At 36.1% G+C, this 20,961-nt stretch overlaps 1 long non-coding RNA gene across 1 annotated transcript; it reads right to left on the reverse strand.

The window, feature by feature from the left end:
• Positions 1 to 4,874: 4,874 nt before the first annotated feature.
• Positions 4,875 to 5,979, reverse strand: LOC149255458 (uncharacterized). Its single transcript, XR_016265504.1, has 4 exons — positions 5,968 to 5,979; positions 5,662 to 5,808; positions 5,481 to 5,556; positions 4,875 to 5,379 (listed from the first exon to the last, which is right to left on the reverse strand). It is a non-coding gene; the product is annotated as an uncharacterized LOC149255458 (long non-coding RNA).
• Positions 5,980 to 20,961: the final 14,982 nt, after the last annotated feature.

The raw sequence follows: 20,961 nt of genomic DNA on the forward strand, positions 1-20,961 counted from the left end.
TTACTATAGTCCCCTGGCAAGGATAGCAGGCACTAATAATACTGTGCTAAAGGGGCCAATAATATTGTGCTAAAGGGGCCATTTCGATTACTATAGTCCCATGGCAAGGATGGCAGGGACTAATAATACTGTGCTAAAGGGGCTATTTCGATTACTATAGTCCCATGGCAAGGATGACAAGGACTAATAATACTGTGCTAAAGGGGCCATTTCGATTACTATAGTCCCATGGCAAGGATGGCAGGGACTAATAATACTGACTGACAAATACAAAGTTGGAACATAAAGTGATATTCTCCAACTAATTTACACAGTTGTATTAGGTGATATCTCCAACTAATTTGCATAACTGTATTAATATTTTATATTTTGTAAGGGATATTATGCAAGATCAGGTTAATCTTAAAGTGGATATAAGAAGTTGAACTTCATGTGCTATTTAGTCAGACCACAGCATATGTGTTAATGAACACTTTCCTTTAGCTTTGTAATTTCCAGTAAATATAGTGTTTGTTGTTGTAATGTTCTTTCCACATGTTGGGTCCACTTTCCATTTCATCTTATTTGGAGATAAATTATAAAATCATTTCAAAATTGGGGTGTATAAGTATGTCATTTCAAATTATTTATCTAATTTAAGTTGGGATATTTTATCTTGAAACATATGATTACTAAATTTCAAATTATATATAGGGATTTTGTTGAAATTTGGTGTTGGAAGGGTAACAGATCTCTGGTAGATTGACTTTGCAATATAGTCACAAACCAATGCATATAAAATATTCACACAACTACATAAAAATGCAAAGTCAATGCTATGTAATCGTGAACTAGTGTATTTTGTTGTGTCTGAAACATTTTATTTGTGAGTAGAGGTTAACTCTTGCGTTCAGCGAGTTCATTGGTTTATCATGCAAAGATAAATAACATTGGTGTTCGCTGAGATCTGTTAAAGATCCTGTCGACCCTAAAGACATGAAAGGGGTCTATGTCATTCCCTGTTCCTGCGGGGCCCCATACATTGGTGAAACTGGTCGCTCAATTAGTCAAGGGATCAGTGAGCATGCAACAGACTTGAGGCATGGTAAGGCCAAGTCCTCAGCCCTGGCTGAGCATGCCGAGAAAACTAAACATCAAGTCTGTATCGAAGAGGCTCACGTTATCGCAAGAGTGGCACAATTTCACCATCGAAAATTGAGGGAAGCCCTTGAGATCGAGAAAAGACCTTTGAATATCAATAGGGATGACCGCTAGAAGATTAGTAGGTGTTGGATCCCAGCCCTTTTACCTTAGCCTCTTCTTCGCCTTACCCCTCTCTGTTTATTTAGCTGGTCATTGTTTTCTCTTGATATCATTGGTTTAATAATAGTAATATCACCCTTTTAATTATTCACCCTAGACCTAGATTATTAATAATTAACTATTGCAATTTTATTAGTTTCACTCATATATTAATAATAATAATAATAAAATAAAAATAAAAATAAAAATAAAAAATAAAAAATAAAAAAAAATAAATAAATAAAATAAAAATAAATAAATAAATAAATAAATATATATATATATATATATATATAAAATAAAAAAATAAAAATTTAATAATAATAATAATAATAAATAAATAAATAAATAAATTAATTAATAATAATAATAATAAAATATATATTAAAATAATAATAATTTTACCTGAGACTAATATTATTAATATTAATTGGAAATTAACACTATAATATTAGCTTGGAGTTAATCTTATATTATTACTAAAGGTTATTACAATAATATCACTATTAATGACAACAATTTAATAATTTGATATAAAAATAAAATAATAATTAATAATAACAATAAATAAATAAATAAAAATTAATAATAATAATAATAGAATATAAAAATAAAATATAAATTACCCTAATCTATTATTGATAATAATATTAAAAAATGTTAATTTAATATTAATATAGTAATATTAACTTGAGGTTAATATAATACAATAATATTACTGTAAATAAATAAATAATTAAATAATAATAATAACTAAAATAATAAAAATAATAAATATATATTTATATTTATATATTTTAACCGTTAAAGGACTTTTTAACCGTTGCCTGTTCATATACCCGTTTATATAGCCGTTGAAGGACCTGCATACTCTATTTAACGGATCGGTCAAATTTGTTTCTCAACTTGTCCTGACGATGAACCACACTAGTTGGTTCAAAACGCGTCGACAAATGATTCTCTATGTGATTTTGCTGAAATCTCTAACAATCAAGTATGGATCACAGAAGTCTAAACTCTTTAATAAATAACATTGGTGAACTAAAGGAATGAAACATAAAATGTCTATTCACTTTATATAACAATGAAAAAAAATGAATTCGAATTTAATTTTTTTTTTTCTAATTCTCGATTACACTAGAATTAACCATAATCCGTAAAAGATGCCCATATTTTTTTTTTTTTTTTTGGAAAAAAGCATACTAATGACTAAAAGCAAGCTCAAATAGCGTAATACATGTGACATGAAATTGCTTTTCCAAATTTGTCGGCACAAGCTAAATTATTGTTTCATGTTTATTCCTTCAAGTATATTTTGAAATGTAAATTGATAAAATGTTTATACTTATCCCCGAAAATTTGTTTGTGACTAATATTACCATATATAAACAAGTGAAAAAAGAGCATTCAATTAAATCAATATCAAAATAATATATATTACAAAAGGACACATTTATGAAATAAATAACATCAAAACTACAAAGATCATTTTTTTCTCTCATTCTTCATATAATTGAAGAAATCCTACCAGGTCTTCATAAATAAAAGTATTCTTATGTGCACTAAGATGCAAATATGCTATAGAATTTCACAACTTAATAACAATGAAGAAGTAATTAACGGTGGATGCTTCCACTTTGATATGTAGATATTATAATAAAACCCATTGAAATATTATAACACGTCAGACTTGTGCTTGGCAAACTATGAAATCTCACACCAGGGTATTCATTAAGGTCCTCTATACACAAGAGGGCTAAATGGATTAGCCTGCCAAGGAATAACTTAGATATGTACGATTTTGCAATGCACAAATCTCAGCCCTGCAAACATGGAGAGTTTGAGCTCTGACGATGACAGCCTGCTGGCATGCCATTGTGGCCTCTGGAGGGACCTGATTGGGGGCATATGTGAACCCTTGACAAGCCTACTGAAAGTACCCCCAATAGGATTTCTTGCCATTACACCTGCTTTGCCACCTGTATTTTTGTAATAACCTCGGTAACTTGTAATTCCCGATAATTACTGTGGTAAAAACAATATGGGTGACAACTTGTTTATTAAAAGACATTATTATTTTTTGAAAGTAAATATAATGAACTATTTTGCACATGTGTTGAATGAAATGCTGGCAGCCTCCAAAAGGAGGATTTTCTATTAAAAGAAATTAATCAGTTATGAAACTGAAAAGAAAGACAACTGCCTCTCACCCAAGGAAAAGGTCTTGGGAGGAAAACCTCTGGGCTGTTGAGGAACAGGCAGAGGAGAGATTCCAGAGAGAGAGAAGCAGAGTGAAAGAATGGGGTTAAGTTTGGTTGTGATCAGATAACCCAGCACCGTGGTGCATGAGTCTTGTTGAGGGCTGCAGGCCTGCAAGACGGCTCGGGGGGAGAATCCAGTGCAGTGGATCTCAAGGTTGGGAGGTTAAGAGCAAAAACTCTACAGGTGACTTCTGAAAGTAAGAACTTCAGTGACAGAATACCAGGTACGCTTCTTCTAATTAGTTAAAGGAAAAGCTCAGGTATTTAAAAGTACCAGGTTGTATCATTTTTAAAAAAAAAGATGTTGTGGTAAGATAACTAGAATAAGATTACGGTTCTACCAAAGAAAAATGGAATGGGAGATGTGACTGTGTCACATTGGTAGAATGCATTCACCTAAGCTTACACAGTTAATTTGTGTTCAGCCAGAAAACAACTAGGAACTGCTGAAAGATAGGGAGCATCAGTACCAAGTAATAGTAGGAGAGTCTGAGTTCTGAGATAAACCGAGTCCATAATAGTACTCGGTTCTAAAGTGTAAAGACCTGAGAAGATGAGAAAAGCCGAGCTGGCTATTTAACCGTAAATTGACTCTGAAAACTAATAAAGAATTCATTATAAAGGTCAGTTTGTAGATATAAACTTACTCTGCATGCATTCATTCCACAGAATAAACAGTGTAAGTTGAAAGACGAGATAATGTAAAAGGGGTTGGTACATGTTTTATACAGTCTTAACGGGTGCTGTGCAAATATGGAATAACACATGAAATTAAAAACTCAGAACTTATATTATCTTTCCGAGTAGCGTCCGTATAGTAAACATTGAAAAGCAATAGTGATGAAAAGCGAAGCTTTATATAACATAAATAATGATGTACATCAAACCCTAACTTCAGGGGTTGGAACGATATCATTCACAGACTACAAATCAAGCATTGAAACACGGTACAGAAATAAGAATAAGCTTCGAACTAGATAATAAGTAATGTTACAGGCGAATGACCGCCGTAAACCTGCTGGCTGCATTATGGTCCAGCCTGTGCGCAGGAGGATAGACATTACATTCACAAAACGAAGGCAAGTCTACCCTTGTTGCTGTACAAATAGTATATAAGAACGAGAGCCGTGCTGTGGAAACCAATTATTGGAGAAACTTTTCGATTGCATAGCATTGAAACCCTAAAGCAATAGAATGTCATAACCGTAATGCTATTGAATAATAGAAAACGGCGGCATAGTATACTGAATATCAAATTTAATCTTAGAAACTCTATGGCATTGGAAATGTTATATCCATAGATGCTATTGAGAATTAGAAGTAGCGACGGAGAAATGCACCGAATATCAAAGGTAAACGGAGTAACCCTAATGCATAACCATTGTCGTAACTATATATGATACCAAATGTGAACAGAAGCAGTAGCTACAAAACTCTGTATATTAAACTTTGTATACATCAGAACGAGGGTTTAAATATCCATTAACCGGTGTTGGCATTTAAATATACAGGAAAAAAAAAAGAGAATCATTATGAAACGCTGATAGTATATCATTGACCATAAGAAAATCCAGGCCGAACCAAAACATCGATAGTCCGCAGATGACAAATATTACAGCAGTTTATTTAACTATGCAAACCTTACATAACCGCCGGAAGCTCAAAAGAGCTTTTCCTAAATCAGGCAATGTTAAACAAGATAGAGTCCTTAGCCAAGTTCATATAGAGAATAGATAACTAAGGCACAGAGGCCATAACCTAGGGTTCAAGCTGGACAGACCGCCAGAGTGAGGCCGCCAAACATAAATCGCACAAGGGTTTGGACCCGGTATCTAACCTGAGACAACAGGTAGAGTACAGGCCTGTCTCAGCTATAAAACAAACCCTCGTAATGCAATAAAACACAGTCAACAAGTACAATAACGAATTCCGACTTACCTGAAAGTGTCATGGCAGCTAAACCCTCCGGCGTTCGGTGAAGGTAAGCTATGGTCAGCACCGGAACCATCCACAACTGTTAAGCCAACCCTGGAGATGATTAGAGCATAAATAGCAGAAGCGAAAACCAATAAGTTATAAAACCAGCTGTAAGAGTAATGTAAGAGGTGCGTGGCCGAACCTGAGTAAGGCAGAGGAGCGATGAACCGGGAGAGTGCGATGAACCAGAGGACTTGCAGTCCAAACTGTCGAAGGAGCTCGGCTGCTGAGAGATGAGCAAATGAACCAAAAACGAATCCAATGAGACATATATATGCAGGGTCAAACCCTAAGTGAGGCTGGACCGTCCGATGAAGGTAAGTAATCACCATCGTTGGATTAGGCGGGAGGCCAAGCGTGAACCCCGGAGCAGGTCAACTCTCTCAGATCACATGGCCAGCACGTGAAGAGGGGCCATATGGCTACGGAGGTTGGTGAGCTGGCGTACTCGCTCTGCCATTTGGCAGCAAACGTTCAAACGGATAACAGCAATCAACACTTATGTCATGTCATATAACTTATCCAAGGTCAATACAATAAGGGTTAAGTAAATATGTAGTGTTATATATATATAACCGATGGTTATAATAACCAAAATCTTAAGACAATCATATTATGCGTTTGGACTATATGTGTTTAGGGTTAGTAGGTGAGTAACGTAGGTTAGGAGTTGGTAATAGTGAGTTACCAACTGTAAAGGTATATAAAAAAAATAAAATTATTTACTGTATTTCTTGGATTATAGAAAAAGATCGTGACAATGTGGTATCAGAGCAGAGGTTCCAAAACTGTGGCCTCTGGAACAACAATAGAAACAGAAAGAGAAATTATCTTACACATATATATAGTACAATGCAATTAATTACCTTTCTTGTGTACAACCAGGAGAATATCGAGACAATCACCCGCTGACAGTTATATAGTAAGATGGAGGAAATGCCGGGAGCTGGCGGCATCCCACCAGAAAATGCAGGACTGTGGGTTCAGCTTGGTGCTGAGACACGCAGTACCAATCAGGCGATACTGCAAACAGTTCAGGAACTGAAGGGTGAGATGGCACGCTTGCGAGAGGACAATGCGCGATTAACCATGGAACAAGAAAGAATACTGAAAAGCCTGTCAGATAAACAAAATCCACCCTTAGCCAGCCCTAGTGCAGAACAACAAAGGGGCACTGAGGAGCGGAATTATGCTCCTGAGCTTTCAGAAGAGCAAGAAGACCATTCTGATAATGTGCAGGAGCAGCAGACCTCCAAGCGACAGAAAACAGAATTACAGGGAGAATTTCGAAAAATCAAACCTCCACTTTTCGATGGAGAGCAGGAGGAAGCAGCAGAAGCCTGGCTGATTAATATTAATAAATATTTCCAACTGTATGAATATGATCAAAATCTGAAGGCGCGGTTGGCTATTTTTCAGTTGCAGGGCAAAGCCACCTTGTGGTGGGAAGAGATTAAAATTGTGAAGGGAGTAAGTGAGCAAAGCATAACCTGGGAAAAATTTCAGAAATATTTTAAGGAGAGGTATTTAACTGAGCGCTTTTATGATGAGAAGGCGCGAGAATTCCACGATTTACGACTAGGACAGCAATCCATGGACGAATTCATAAATCGCTTTACTTCTCTACTGCGTTATGTGCCATACATAAAAGAGGAGAAGGCCAAGGTGCAGAGGTTTGTGAGTAGTTTACCAGCTTATATAAGGGAACGAATTGAGTTTGACAACCCCCGAACTATGGATGAGGCAATTCGGAAGGCTAGAATTTGCTACCAGCAGAACAAACAAAAGGGAGAAATTCCAAACAGGAAATGGAATGAAAGAAAAGGTAGCAGAAATGCTGGAAACAACAAAGGCAGCCGCGGAAATGGTGGTAAAGGAGCTGGGAAGGGGCAGTTTAACAGAAGCACAAACAAGGGTACCTTCCGGCCTAAGCCAAGCGAGAGCAGGATTAGTGAACTCCCTGCTAAATCGGAGGTTGAAGGAACCAGACCTCCAGTTCAATGCTGGGTGTGTGAAGGACCGCACTATGCTAGAAACTGTCCACAGCGTAAAAGAACTGATCAAATATCTCAAGTCCATGAAGCTTCAACTGTTGGGGATGTGGCGCGCAGCGTACCAAGGATCAATGCAGCATTAGAGGACCGACAGGCAGAATACCAACCTTCCATGGTGGAATTCGAAGGTAAGATTTCAAACCTTGCTGTAGCTGTACTTATTGATCCAGGAGCTACTTTAAGTTATGTTAGTCCAAAAGTAGTGGAACACTGTAAGTTACCACCAGAAAAGTTCAAAAACCCATGGTTAGTCCAGTTAGCTACGGGAGCCAAAAGGCGGGTTCTAGCTAAAGTTAATAACTGTTCTTTCAGTATAGCTGGACAGCCCGTAACAGCAGACCTGAATGTACTTCCGTTGGGCTCCTATGACATTCTTATTGGCATGGATTGGCTGGAAAAGCACTGGTCGTTGGTGAATTGCAAAACCAAGACCATATACTACAAAGATGATTTGGGACAGCAGCAGGAATTACAGGGAATTAAACATCCTGTTCAGATCCGACCTATCACTGCAACTCAGTTAGCCAAATGTATAAGAAAGAAATGCCAGATTTATGCCATACAGGTTGGCTATGCGAATCAGAAAGATAAGATGTCTGCATTAAACGACATACCAGTGGTGCAGGAATTTACAGATGTCTTTCCTGAAGAGATACCGGGTCTGCCTCCAAGAAGGGACATAGACTTCACTATAGAATTAATACCAGGGGCAGCACCAGTATCGAGGGCACCATACCGGATGAGCATACCAGAGTTAACGGAATTGAAAATGCAGCTCCAGGAACTGTTGGATAAACAGTACATTCGACCCAGTGTGTCACCCTGGGGAGCTCCAGTATTGTTCGTGAAGAAGAAGGATGGGACCCTTCGCATGTGCATAGATTACCGGCAGCTGAATAAGCTCACGGTCAAAAACAAGTACCCTCTACCCAGAATAGATGAACTCTTTGATCAAGTGAAAGGGGCAAAAGTGTTCTCCAAAATTGATCTGCGATCTGGTTATCATCAGATCAGGATCAAGGATGAGGACATTGCCAAAACTGCTTTCCGAACACGCTATGGGCACTACGAATTTGTAGTGCTACCTTTTGGTTTAACCAATGCACCTGCTACTTTTATGTGCATGATGAATAGCGTGTTTCACAAGTTTTTGGACAAGTTTGTACTGATATTCATTGATGACATATTGATATATTCTCGTTCCCAGCAGGAACATGAGGAGCACCTTAGATTGGTGTTGCAAACTCTTCGGGAGCATCAGCTATATGCTAAGTTTAGCAAATGCGATTTCTTTAAAGAGGAAATTTAGTATTTGGGTCATGTGATTACAAAAGAGGGAATTGCAGTTGACCCCGAGAAGATAAAATCTATTATGGAATGGCCTATACCCAAGGATGTTGCGGATATCAGATCCTTTATGGGGTTAGCTGGCTATTACAGGAGGTTTGTGGAAGGCTTTTCAAGAATAGCCTATCCTATTACCTCATTGCAAAAGAAAGGAAGGGCATTCAAGTGGACAGCAGAGTGTCAGCAGAGTTTTGACCGCTTGAAACACCTACTCACCACCGCACCCATCTTGAGAATCGCGGATCCTAATAAGGATTACGTGGTGTGCACCGATGCAAGCAAGGAGGGCGTGGGAGGAGTACTAATGCAGGAAGGAAAAGTAATAGCATATGAATCAAGGAAATTAAAAGAGCATGAGCAGAGATACTCTGCTTACGATTTAGAGTTAACTGCTGTGATTCATGCACTTAAGATGTGGCGACACTACCTTCTCGGAAAGAAATTTCTGCTGTTAACCGATCATCATAGTTTGACGCATTATTTCAGTCAACCTACCTTGAATGCGAGACAAGGCCGTTGGGCAGATTTTCTAAGTGGGTTTGACTTTGAAATAAAACATTTAAAGGGCAAAGAAAATCGGGTGGCAGATGCCTTAAGTCGAAAAGTTCATTGCTTATGTGAACTTTCAGCCAGCCGGTGGCGGAGTTCGCTGGTTGAACAAATAAAAACAGCAGCAAATGACGACTCAGAATATCAGCATTTGAAACAGCAGGTACAACAATCTGATAATGGAAAGTTACAGCAAGGGTACACATTGGATAATGCTGGATTGCTGTATTTCAATAGGAAAATGTATGTACCTGACTCCGGTGACCTTAAGAAACTGATTCTAGATGAATTCCACATCAGCCATTATACTGGTCACCCAGGGTACCAAAAGATGGTTACGGCACTCAAGAAAGAGTATTACTGGCCAGGAATGAAGAGGCAAGTGGTGGAATATTTGGCAAGGTGTTTGGAATGCCAGCAAATTAAGGCTGAACATCAACACCCAGCGGGACTGTTGCAGCCTTTGCCTATTCCGGAATGGAAATGGGAAACCATTTCCATGGATTTTGTAACCGGATTACCACGAACAAAGAAGGGTAATGATTCTATTATGGTCGTGGTTGATAAACTGAGTAAAGCAGCACACTTTATACCTGTGCAGTCTACTTACAAGGCGGTACAAATTGCGCATCTCTTTATGCAGAATGTGTTCCGCTTGCATGGAATGCCAAAGGTAATCATATCGGACCGTGATGTGAAATTCACTTCCACCTTCTGGAGAACATTGTTTGCCGAGTTGGGCACTCAGCTGAATTTTAGCACAGCTTACCACCCACAAACCGATGGTCAAACTGAGCGAGTCAATCAGGTATTGGAAGATATGTTGAGGGCAAATGTGATGCTAAAGCCTAGTCAATGGGAAGAGTATTTGCATCTGGTTGAATTTGCCTATAATAATGGGTATCATACCTCCACCCAGTTAAGTCCCTTTGAGGTTTTGTATGGGCGAAAGTGCCGCACACCCTCAAGTTGGAGTGGGCTGGAGGATAAACTGAGTTTGGGTCCGGAAATGTTAAAAGACATGGAAGATATGGTGAAGAGAGTGCGAGCAAATTTAAAGGCTGCACAAGACAGACAGAAAAGTTTCGCAGACAGGAAAAGAAGATTTGCAGAATACAATGTGGGTGACCATGTGTTTGTAAGGATTCAAACCAGAAGGAGCACACTGCAGTGGAGTGGGTGCGCCAAGCTGGCTCCCCGATACTTTGGACCGTTTCAGATTCTAGCTAGAGTGGGGCCGGTGGCCTACCAACTTGCTTTACCCAGTCATATTAAGATTCACAATGTGTTTCATGTTTCTGTCCTAAAGAAATATGTGTATGACCCTAGACATGTTATTCAATGGCAAGATGTACGGGTAAGAATTGATCCGGTTGGTTTAATTATACAACTATACTTAATAGGAAATTGATTAAGTGCTGGTTGTTTGCAGGTCGAACCGGAAGGCGGGGTCCTAGTCGAACCACAGAGCATTCTCGACCGGAGAGAAGTGCGGCTGCGGAAACGGGCTATTACCCAAATTAAGGTGCTGTGGCAGCATTATGGCCCTGAGGAGGCTACGTGGGAGGACGAGGAACTTTTCAGAAAAGCATACCCAAATTTATTTAATGAGAATGGACATCGGGACGATGTCCAATCCCAGGGGGGGAAGATGTAATAACCTCGGTAACTTGTAATTCCCGGTAATTGCTGTGGTAAAAACAATATGGGTGACAACTTGTTTTATTAAAAGACATTATTATTTTTTGAAAGTAAATATAATGAACTATTTTGCACATGTGTTGAATGAAATGCTGGCAGCCTCCAAAAGGAGGATTTTCTATTAAAAGAAATTAATCAGTTATGAAACTGAAAAGAAAGACAACTGCCTCTCACCCAAGGAAAAGGTCTTGGGAGGAAAACCTCTGGGCTGTTGAGGAACAGGCAGAGGAGAGATTCCAGAGAGAGAGAAGCAGAGTGAAAGAATGGGGTTAAGTCTGGTTGTGATCAGATAACCCAGCACCGTGGTGCATGAGTCTTGTTGAGGGCTGCAGGCCTGCAAGACGGCTCGGGGGGAGAATCCAGTGCAGTGGATCTCAAGGTTGGGAGGTTAAGAGCAAAAACTCTACAGGTGACTTCTGAAAGTAAGAACTTCAGTGACAGAATACCAGGTACGCTTCTTCTAATTAGTTAAAGGAAAAGCTCAGGTATTTAAAAGTACCAGGTTGTATCATTTTTTTAAAAAAGATGTTGTGGTAAGATAACTAGAATAAGATTACGGTTCTACCAAAGAAAAATGGAATGGGAGATGTGACTGTGTCACATTGGTAGAATGCATTCACCTAAGCTTACACAGTTAATTTGTGTTCAGCCAGAAAACAACTAGGAACTGCTGAAAGATAGGGAGCATCAGTACCAAGTAATAGTAGGAGAGTCTGAGTTCTGAGATAAACCGAGTCCATAATAGTACTCGGTTCTAAAGTGTAAAGACCTGAGAAGATGAGAAAAGCCGAGCTGGCTATTTAACCGTAAATTGACTCTGAAAACTGATAAAGAATTCATTATAAAGGTCAGTCTGTAGATATAAACTTACTCTGCATGCATTCATTCCACAGAATAAACAGTGTAAGTTGAAAGACGAGATAATGTAAAAGGGGTTGGTACATGTTTTATACAGTCTTAACGGGTGCTGTGCAAATATGGAATAACACATGAAATTAAAAACTCAGAACTTATATTATCTTTCCGAGTAGCGTCCGTATAGTAAACATTGAAAAGCAATAGTGATGAAAAGCGAAGCTTTATATAACATAAATAATGATGTACATCAAACCCTAACTTCAGGGGTTGGAACGATATCATTCACAGACTACAAATCAAGCATTGAAACACGGTACAGAAATAAGAATAAGCTTCGAACTAGATAATAAGTAATGTTACAGGCGAATGACCGCCGTAAACCTGCTGGCTGCATTATGGTCCAGCCTGTGCGCAGGAGGATAGACATTACATTCACAAAACGAAGGCAAGTCTACCCTTGTTGCTGTACAAATAGTATATAAGAACGAGAGCCGTGCTGTGGAAACCAATTATTGGAGAAACTTTTCGATTGCATAGCATTGAAACCCTAAAGCAATAGAATGTCATAACCGTAATGCTATTGAATAATAGAAAACGGCGGCATAGTATACTGAATATCAAATTTAATCTTAGAAACTCTATGGCATTGGAAATGTTATATCCATAGATGCTATTGAGAATTAGAAGTAGCGACGGAGAAATGCACCGAATATCAAAGGTAAACGGAGTAACCCTAATGCATAACCATTGTCGTAACTATATATGATACCAAATGTGAACAGAAGCAGTAGCTACAAAACTCTATATATTAAACTTTGTATACATTAGAACGAGGGTTTAAATATCCATTAACCGGTGTTGGCATTTAAATATACAGGAAAAAAAAAAGAGAATCATTATGAAACGCTGATAGTATATCATTGACCATAAGAAAATCCAGGCCGAACCAAAACATCGATAGTCCGCAGATGACAAATATTACAGCAGTTTATTTAACTATGCAAACCTTACATAACCGCCGGAAGCTCAAAAGAGCTTTTCCTAAATCAGGCAATGTTAAACAAGATAGAGTCCTTAGCCAAGTTCATATAGAGAATAGATAACTAAGGCACAGAGGCCATAACCTAGGGTTCAAGCTGGACAGACCGCCAGAGTGAGGCCGCCAAACATAAATCGCACAAGGGTTTGGACCCGGTATCTAACCTGAGACAACAGGTAGAGTACAGGCCTGTCTCAGCTGTAAAACAAACCCTCGTAATGCAATAAAACACAGTCAACAAGTACAATAACGAATTCCGACTTACCTGAAAGTGTCATGGCAGCTAAACCCTCCGGCGTTCGGTGAAGGTAAGCTATGGTCAGCACCGGAACCATCCACAACTGTTAAGCCAACCCTGGAGATGATTAGAGCATAAATAGCAGAAGCAAAAACCAATAAGTTATAAAACCAGCTGTAAGAGTAATGTAAGAGGTGCGTGGCCGAACCTGAGTAAGGCAGAGGAGCGATGAACCGGGAGAGTGCGATGAACCAGAGGACTTGCAGTCCAAACTGTCGAAGGAGCTCGGCTGCTGAGAGATGAGCAAATGAACCAAAAACGAATCCAATGAGACATATATATGCAGGGTCAAACCCTAAGTGAGGCTGGGCCGTCCGATGAAGGTAAGTAATCACCATCGTTGGATTAGGCGGGAGGCCTAGCGTAATCCCCGGAGCAGGTCAACTCTCTCAGATCACATGGCCAGCACGTGAAAATGGGCCATATGGCTACGGAGGTTGGTGAGCTGGCTTACTCGCTCTGCCATTTGGCAGCAAACGTTCAAACGGATAGCCAGCAATCAAAACTAATGTCTTGTCATATAACTTATCAAATGTCGATACAATAAAGGTTAAACAAGTATGGAGTGATATATATATAGAACCGATAGTTATATTAACCAAAAACTTTACGACAATCATTTTATGCGTATGGTCTACATGTGTTTAGGGTTAATATGTGAGTACCGTAGGTTAGGGGTTGGTAATAGTGAGTTACCAACCGTAAAGGTATATAAAAAAAATAAAATTATTACTGTATTTCTTGGATCAAAAAGGAGATCGTGACAATTTTCAGTTTCACCACCAAAATTCAGATTACTTGGAATTAGTACATTCTCTTGATCATCAATATGCATACCTTTTTCTTCTTTTGTGGCAAACCGTTTTGCATGTTCAACGTAGTTGTAAGGGCCAACCCTGCCACTGGATTGTACTGAGAGAATAAGCAGCAGAAGCAGCAGTGTCAGCGTGATTAGGTTCATACTGGATACTATCTGATTGCAGCTGTAAGAATATCTAGCGAAACCAAGATATAGATAGGTAAAGGTACGGGATTAAGTTGGCAGTTCTCACATCAGAAGTAGGAATCCTCAGCCTTTCTTCATCGTCTTCTCTCCCTGTACCTATTTGAGGAAGATTACTTCACACCGATCAAGGAAACAGCTAAATCTCCATCCGATTCTGAACCCTGAAATCTCAACGCTGATGCTGATTCAAATAGAATAACCCTTCTTTCTTTCGATTATTGAGCAGACATCATCTTTTTATATCTTAAAATTGCAAATACAGGCTTAGATTGACTAGCACAGATATTATTGTCCATAGTTACTGTTATTAAGTAAGCGTGATGCATGAAGATGCTCGACTGCTTTTTGGATTGATTTCTGTCCATTGCAACTTGGCAATGTAATTCTTCATGGCCCACTCATAGAGCTGTGCAGAAACCTCACGGAAACTCATTATTCAGTTGATTTTTATTTATTTACTCTTTTTTAAATACCATTATGTCTCACCATAAATTCATTACCTCTACGTGGCCTTCCAAAAAGGGTTGCAAAGGAGTGTTCGTTGTATACTAATTCTGCATAATCTCATAAAATTGTTGGAGAAACTAATTTCAACGGTCAATTGATGTGCCATAATTAGTTTTAGTTCAATTGTGATTGGTTGAGTTTCAGTTGAGTTTAATTTATTTTATGGTAAATATTTTCTATGTAATCTTATTTTGTTAGAAGTAATGGAGAAAACTAAACTTACATTATTGTTAGGATGATGATAGATTTGAGACTCTAATCTTAGCTCTCATATCTTAATATTTAGGGAGTGGTTGACACCAACCGGTTTGTGTGAAAACTTATATATTTATAGAAGTATTTGTACACTCTCCAAATATCTCAACTAGATAATTTATAGTTAATATATTCATATTTAACGGTTGAAAAAAACACTTTTATGTCGCATTTTTTGTTTTCTAAAGAGAAGGTTCTCTGGCATTTTTTGTTTACCTATTCAAATTTTTTGTTTACCTAGATTTCGTACCATTGTGATTATTTGTAAGATTGATATTTTTGGTTATCTAAAATGTATTTTTATTACATAAATAAATTCAACATTTCAAATTTTTTTTTAAAATATTTTAATTTTACATATTAATTTGTAATTTTAATGGTATAGGGTAAATCAATCCGGCAAGGGCTAACAAGCCTGCTATAGAGTATTAAATGTCTGCTTAGATGCAAGTTCGATAGCCATATAACTTTCGATGGGAACGAAGTGTTCGGAAAGCACCGGACAAATTTATTTTATATAACTATTGAGCTTGTAGCTAAACAAACATTTAATGCCTGATAACAGTCTCGTCAACCCTTTCCAAAACAATCCGACTAAACTCCTGCACAGGGATGTATTTATTAACTAATTATTACGTCAATAATCAATATGCTCTCATTAGCTTGACGTACGTCCATGAATCCATGAGTTTTCTAATCACTGAACTGTGTGTCTGTTTTTAAACGTGGACAAGTACGTATTTGTTAGGTGAATACGCTGAAGCATAGCAGAGAATAACACTTTAAAGTTTAAGCTAACTAATAATGGAAGCCTTTGGAGTTTGAAGTATACTATACTCCAGTCTCCAGTTATTATATGCGATGATTATTATATGTTCTGTTGTATCATCAATTTCAATGTACCAGCGTTCGAACAGCGTTCGTTTCGAGAAGGTACGAAACCTGTTGCTTTTCATTATATTTTTCTGTGCCCGAAAGCTCTCTCTTACCAAACAAACAAGCATTTACGGATACATACCCATCACCAGGGTTGGAATTGACAATTATTTTATTTATTTAATTTTACCTTATGGCTTTCTATCCTTCTTGTGAAGTAAAGCTATGTTTACATTATTTTTTCCGTCAAGAATAATAAAGATTTATTAAAAAATTACTTTTTAATAACATAATTATTTTACCACCACCTGGAAATATAGCATAAGATAACTAACACCAATAGGGTTCAAATAAGTAACTAGGAAACAATAAGGCTGTTGCCTCTGTTATGGCTGCAAGATGGATATGATTCATAGTTTGGATATGGTGGTTTGTTATCACCTATTTTCCATTGGGTAGCCTTTGTAAAATTAGTTTGAGACATGTTGACTTTTTAAAAGCATGTATGGAGTTAGTAGCTGGTAACAGGGATTCGGGACTATTTCTGAGTTTTGAGACATGTTGACTTTTTAAAAGCATGTATGGAGTTAGTAGCTGGTAACAGGGATTCGGGACTATTTCTGAGTTTTTATATAGTGGTAGCGGATTCCATCCTAAATTTAGCGAGTTCAGATTTAGTTTTCCAAGCAAATAATATGTGTGAGAATTTTTTGGGAAGCTTTTGATTTTATTAATATTTAATGTTTATGCAATGTAAAGTTTGAAAAGTAACATTAATATTATTTTCGTTTTTTTTCTTTTTCTTCCAATTTCCTATTCATGATAATATGCATCTGTTTTCTTTTTGTTTGATTTGTAATGTGTAAATATTTTGTACCCTTTATATTTCAGTAGATGTTTCAATTCATGCATGATGAGTCATGCTCACAAAGCTTGAATTATCCGCCTAAAATAAAAAAATTCAAATACCTAAAAGCATCTCTTAAATCAAATCAAGTCATACCATCAAAGCTTTCCGAAAAACCCCTTACTTTCATTGGTCACAACTATAACTAGGCACATAGGTGGCCCCTGATCTTTTGTATATAACTTATTATAACTTATTATCAGAATGGGTACTCACATAATTGCTACTGATAGGTTGCATGTTTTCAATAGGTTTCATGTAAATAATGGTTGAGCATGATGAAAATCAATATCTCAAACTTTGTCGGAAGCTGATACATCTGTGTTCTTGTTATTCATATGTCTACTTAGTAGTTTGAACTTTGCACGCATATGTATTAAGGTAAAGGATGTACAAATTATTGGGGAGTGTCCCAATCACTTCCCCTTAGGATCAGAACACACAATTTCTCTATTGATCTAAATACTGAATCAATATAAATACTGCAGAGTGAGCAGGTAAGCCAGGAGAATCCAAGGTTGTGCAGTCAATCCTCAGTTGATGGGCGCTGTATGTCAAATCTTGTTTTCTTTTTTGGTTTTTGTGCTTTGCTATGGGCTGTGTTTTTCGTCACAGCTGTTCTGGTTTAATAAAGAGTTTAGTCATGATGCTGTTTATTGGGTAGTTTTGGACTATGTTGTTCAATGAGAGGTTTTGGACAAACATATATGGAACTTTTTAGTGTATTACTCCTGACATGTGCCTGGGGTAAAACAATTTATATCCTGGGGTAAAACATTTTATATGTTTATCATGAAGTGTATTACTCCTGACATGTGGCTGGGGTAAAACAATTTATATGTTTATTATGAGGTGTTGATATTTTGTCAATGTTTATATTTCTGTTATAAATGAAATACTGTTTTTTTTCGACATGAAAAAGAAAGGATGTACAAATTATTATGAAAATCAAAACATTTTTTAATATTTGGCCAAATGTATCACCACTTTTGTAAGGATGTACACATTATTATTATAAAACCAAACATTTTTCGCTACGTCAAATGCCCCAACAAATGTACAAAGGAAAACCAAATGCCCCCCACAAATGTACAGAGGAAAAGCCCGGAATGTTGATTTGAAATATCGTTGACATAATTGTTTATTTGATTTATTGAGCAATTCAATTGAATGCTTTTTTTCTATATATGATCAGGAATTTTACTCGCAGGAAACATATTATTGTCCATAGTTACTGTTATCAAGTAGGCATGATGCATGAAGATACTCGACGGCTTTTTGGGTAGATTTCTGTCCATAGCAACTTGGCATTGTAATTCTCCATGGCCCACTCAGCCAGCTGTGCAGAAACCTCATGGAAACTATGTGTAAACACTATTCAACTGAATTAAATATATATATATATATATATGGGAAATACTATTACGTTCCCATTAGTTTTCTATCACTGAACTGCGTGCCTGATTTTAACCGTGGACAAGTACGTATTTATTAGGTGAATATACAAGAGAATAACAAATGAAACTAAGTTAAAAGGGAAGCAATTGAAGTATACTATACTCCCTCTATTATATGCGATGATTACTACATGTTCCTTTTTATCGTCAATTTCAATGGACCAGCCTTCTTTCCAGAAGGTACGAAACATGTGGCTTTTCATTCTATTTTTCAGTGCCCGAATGCTCTATCTTACCAAACAAACATGCATGTACCGATATATACCATAGTTACCAAATTCTAATTTGAATTTGAATTCCATTTCATACGAAAAAAATTCGACCCTATAAAATTCAATATGGAAAAAATTCGACATTATATATCTTACACATAATTTTTTTTTTTAAATAAACGAAAATTCATTAAATCTTTCTCTACCAAGTATATTTATGTTTACTTATTTCCAAGGTTAATTTCTCCTATATAAAATGTTATGTTTACTTATTTGCAAGTGCAACTAAGGTTTCCATTTTCTATTTTTTATTATTTTTTTAATATTGGATTTATCCTTTTTTTTTTTTTTTTCTATTTTTTCATAAGCCTTATCCATTGTGAAGGCAATTTTGCCATTTTATAATTTTTTGTAATATAGAAGTTACTGTTTTTCTATTTTTTTAATAAAAGTTGTAGATTTGAAAGTTTACCATTTTATATCTTTTATAATTTTTTCCAATATTGATTTATCATTTTTCTATTTTTTTATAGGAGTTATCCATTTAATACTTAAATTTCTCATTTTATAATTTTTCCAATATAGAAGTTATGGTTTTTGTTTTTTTATAGGAGTTACCAATTTGCAAAGAATTTACTATTTTATAATTATTTTTAAGATAGAAGTTATCCTTCTGTTTTTTTGCAATTTGCCATTATATAGAAATTACTAACTAGTTATCCATTTAACATTGAAATTTCTCCATTTATAATTTTTTCAAATATAAAAATTAGGTTTTTTGTTTTTTATAAAAGGGGTACCAATTTGCAACCAGTTTATTATTTCATAATTTTTATTAAAATAGAAGTTACATATTTTTGAATTGCAATTATATAGAAATTGCTAACTCACCTCTCATTTAAAACAATTGAGTCACATGATGCCTCTATGTATAGGAGTTATTTATATTACTTAATGTCAATGGCAATATTGATTCATTTTTAATCAAATTCATTATTCAATAAAAATTTTACATTTTAGTATCACCAATTTGTTTTGGATTATACCATATTATGTCCTAGAACAATTTGTAAATAATATATAATGAAATACCAAAATCAAACTAAGATTAAAATAATCAATTTTCTAACTAAATTGTTAACAATATTTAGTATTTTATAGAGAAATTTAATAGAAATTGTCTTTTTTTTTATAATATAAGAATTATTGTTTTTTATTTTGTTTTTTATAAAAATTATTGTTTATATTTTTTCTAGTTTTCTGGTTAATCCTCGTATAAAAAGGTACCCGTATAAAAATATTATAAAAACTAAAAAAAAATTAGGATTAAAGATCGCTGCATTATTTTTCAATTCTCAAATTTCCACTGGTAAAACTCGATTTACTTACTCTATAATTTTATTCAGCAGCGATTTGTTACACAGAGCCCGCGGTTCATTGTTCTACACAGCGCAGTGGCAACACAGTGAACGCTGGACATAAATGATAAAAAACTTTGACCAAAATCATTCAACACTGAGCCATACTGAATTGGAAACTGACGAATTATTCACCATACCGAACCGAATCAGTGAATTTCCGAATTTTTTTTTGCCGGTACGGCCGAACTTGGTCACTATGATATATACCATTACCCATCACCCTCAACGTTCGGGGTAAGCAGCACCCCACTAATGGTATAAACTGCTATCCACTAGTTATTTTAATGACAGGGCTCGATCATTTCATTATATGTATATACTATACTTAGTAGTATAGTAAGTTAAATATGTGAATTTGAGAGGATCCATCCCTGACTTTTTTATAATACATTTTTTATTATAAGAATTTTAAAAAATTAAATTATAATTTTGTTATAAATTATAATTATTTATAATGGTATCAAAAAATAATATATAAGTTAAATATATATAATAAAATGAAATATAGGATTTGATATTTATAAATATGATTTTTTTAAATTTACTATAAAAAAAATTATTAACATAAAATGTTTTATATGGATAGTATATGGTGATCATATAGAATGATTATGAAATAAAGTACAGAATATATATAGAAAAAGAAAAAATAGAAATATTGGAATCACATTGATCACTAGTGGGTCTTTTATTTCCTTTCTTCTTTGCTTCTTTGATCCAACTTTCTGGAGGTGTGGCTACCAAAGCTACATTAAAATTGTTCTGACAATCTAAGTAGGCGTTCTTGTCATCTTTGTCAAAGCCCAAGGAGGCTAATTCATGGGCGCACTTCATGGCATCTATTGGAACATTGTTACTGAGTTCTTCTCTTCTAGTTAACAAAACTTGGATCTCACCTCCTTCACAAGGATTTTGGAGATCTGAATTCTAGGCCTCATCCGATGGGAGCATGTCA

Source organism: Pinus tabuliformis, chromosome 7 (assembly GCF_031772625.1).
Source record: "Pinus tabuliformis cultivar Carrire ecotype Pingquan chromosome 7, CPIR1, whole genome shotgun sequence".
In the NCBI taxonomy this organism is placed as follows: Eukaryota; Viridiplantae; Streptophyta; class Pinopsida; order Pinales; family Pinaceae; genus Pinus; species Pinus tabuliformis.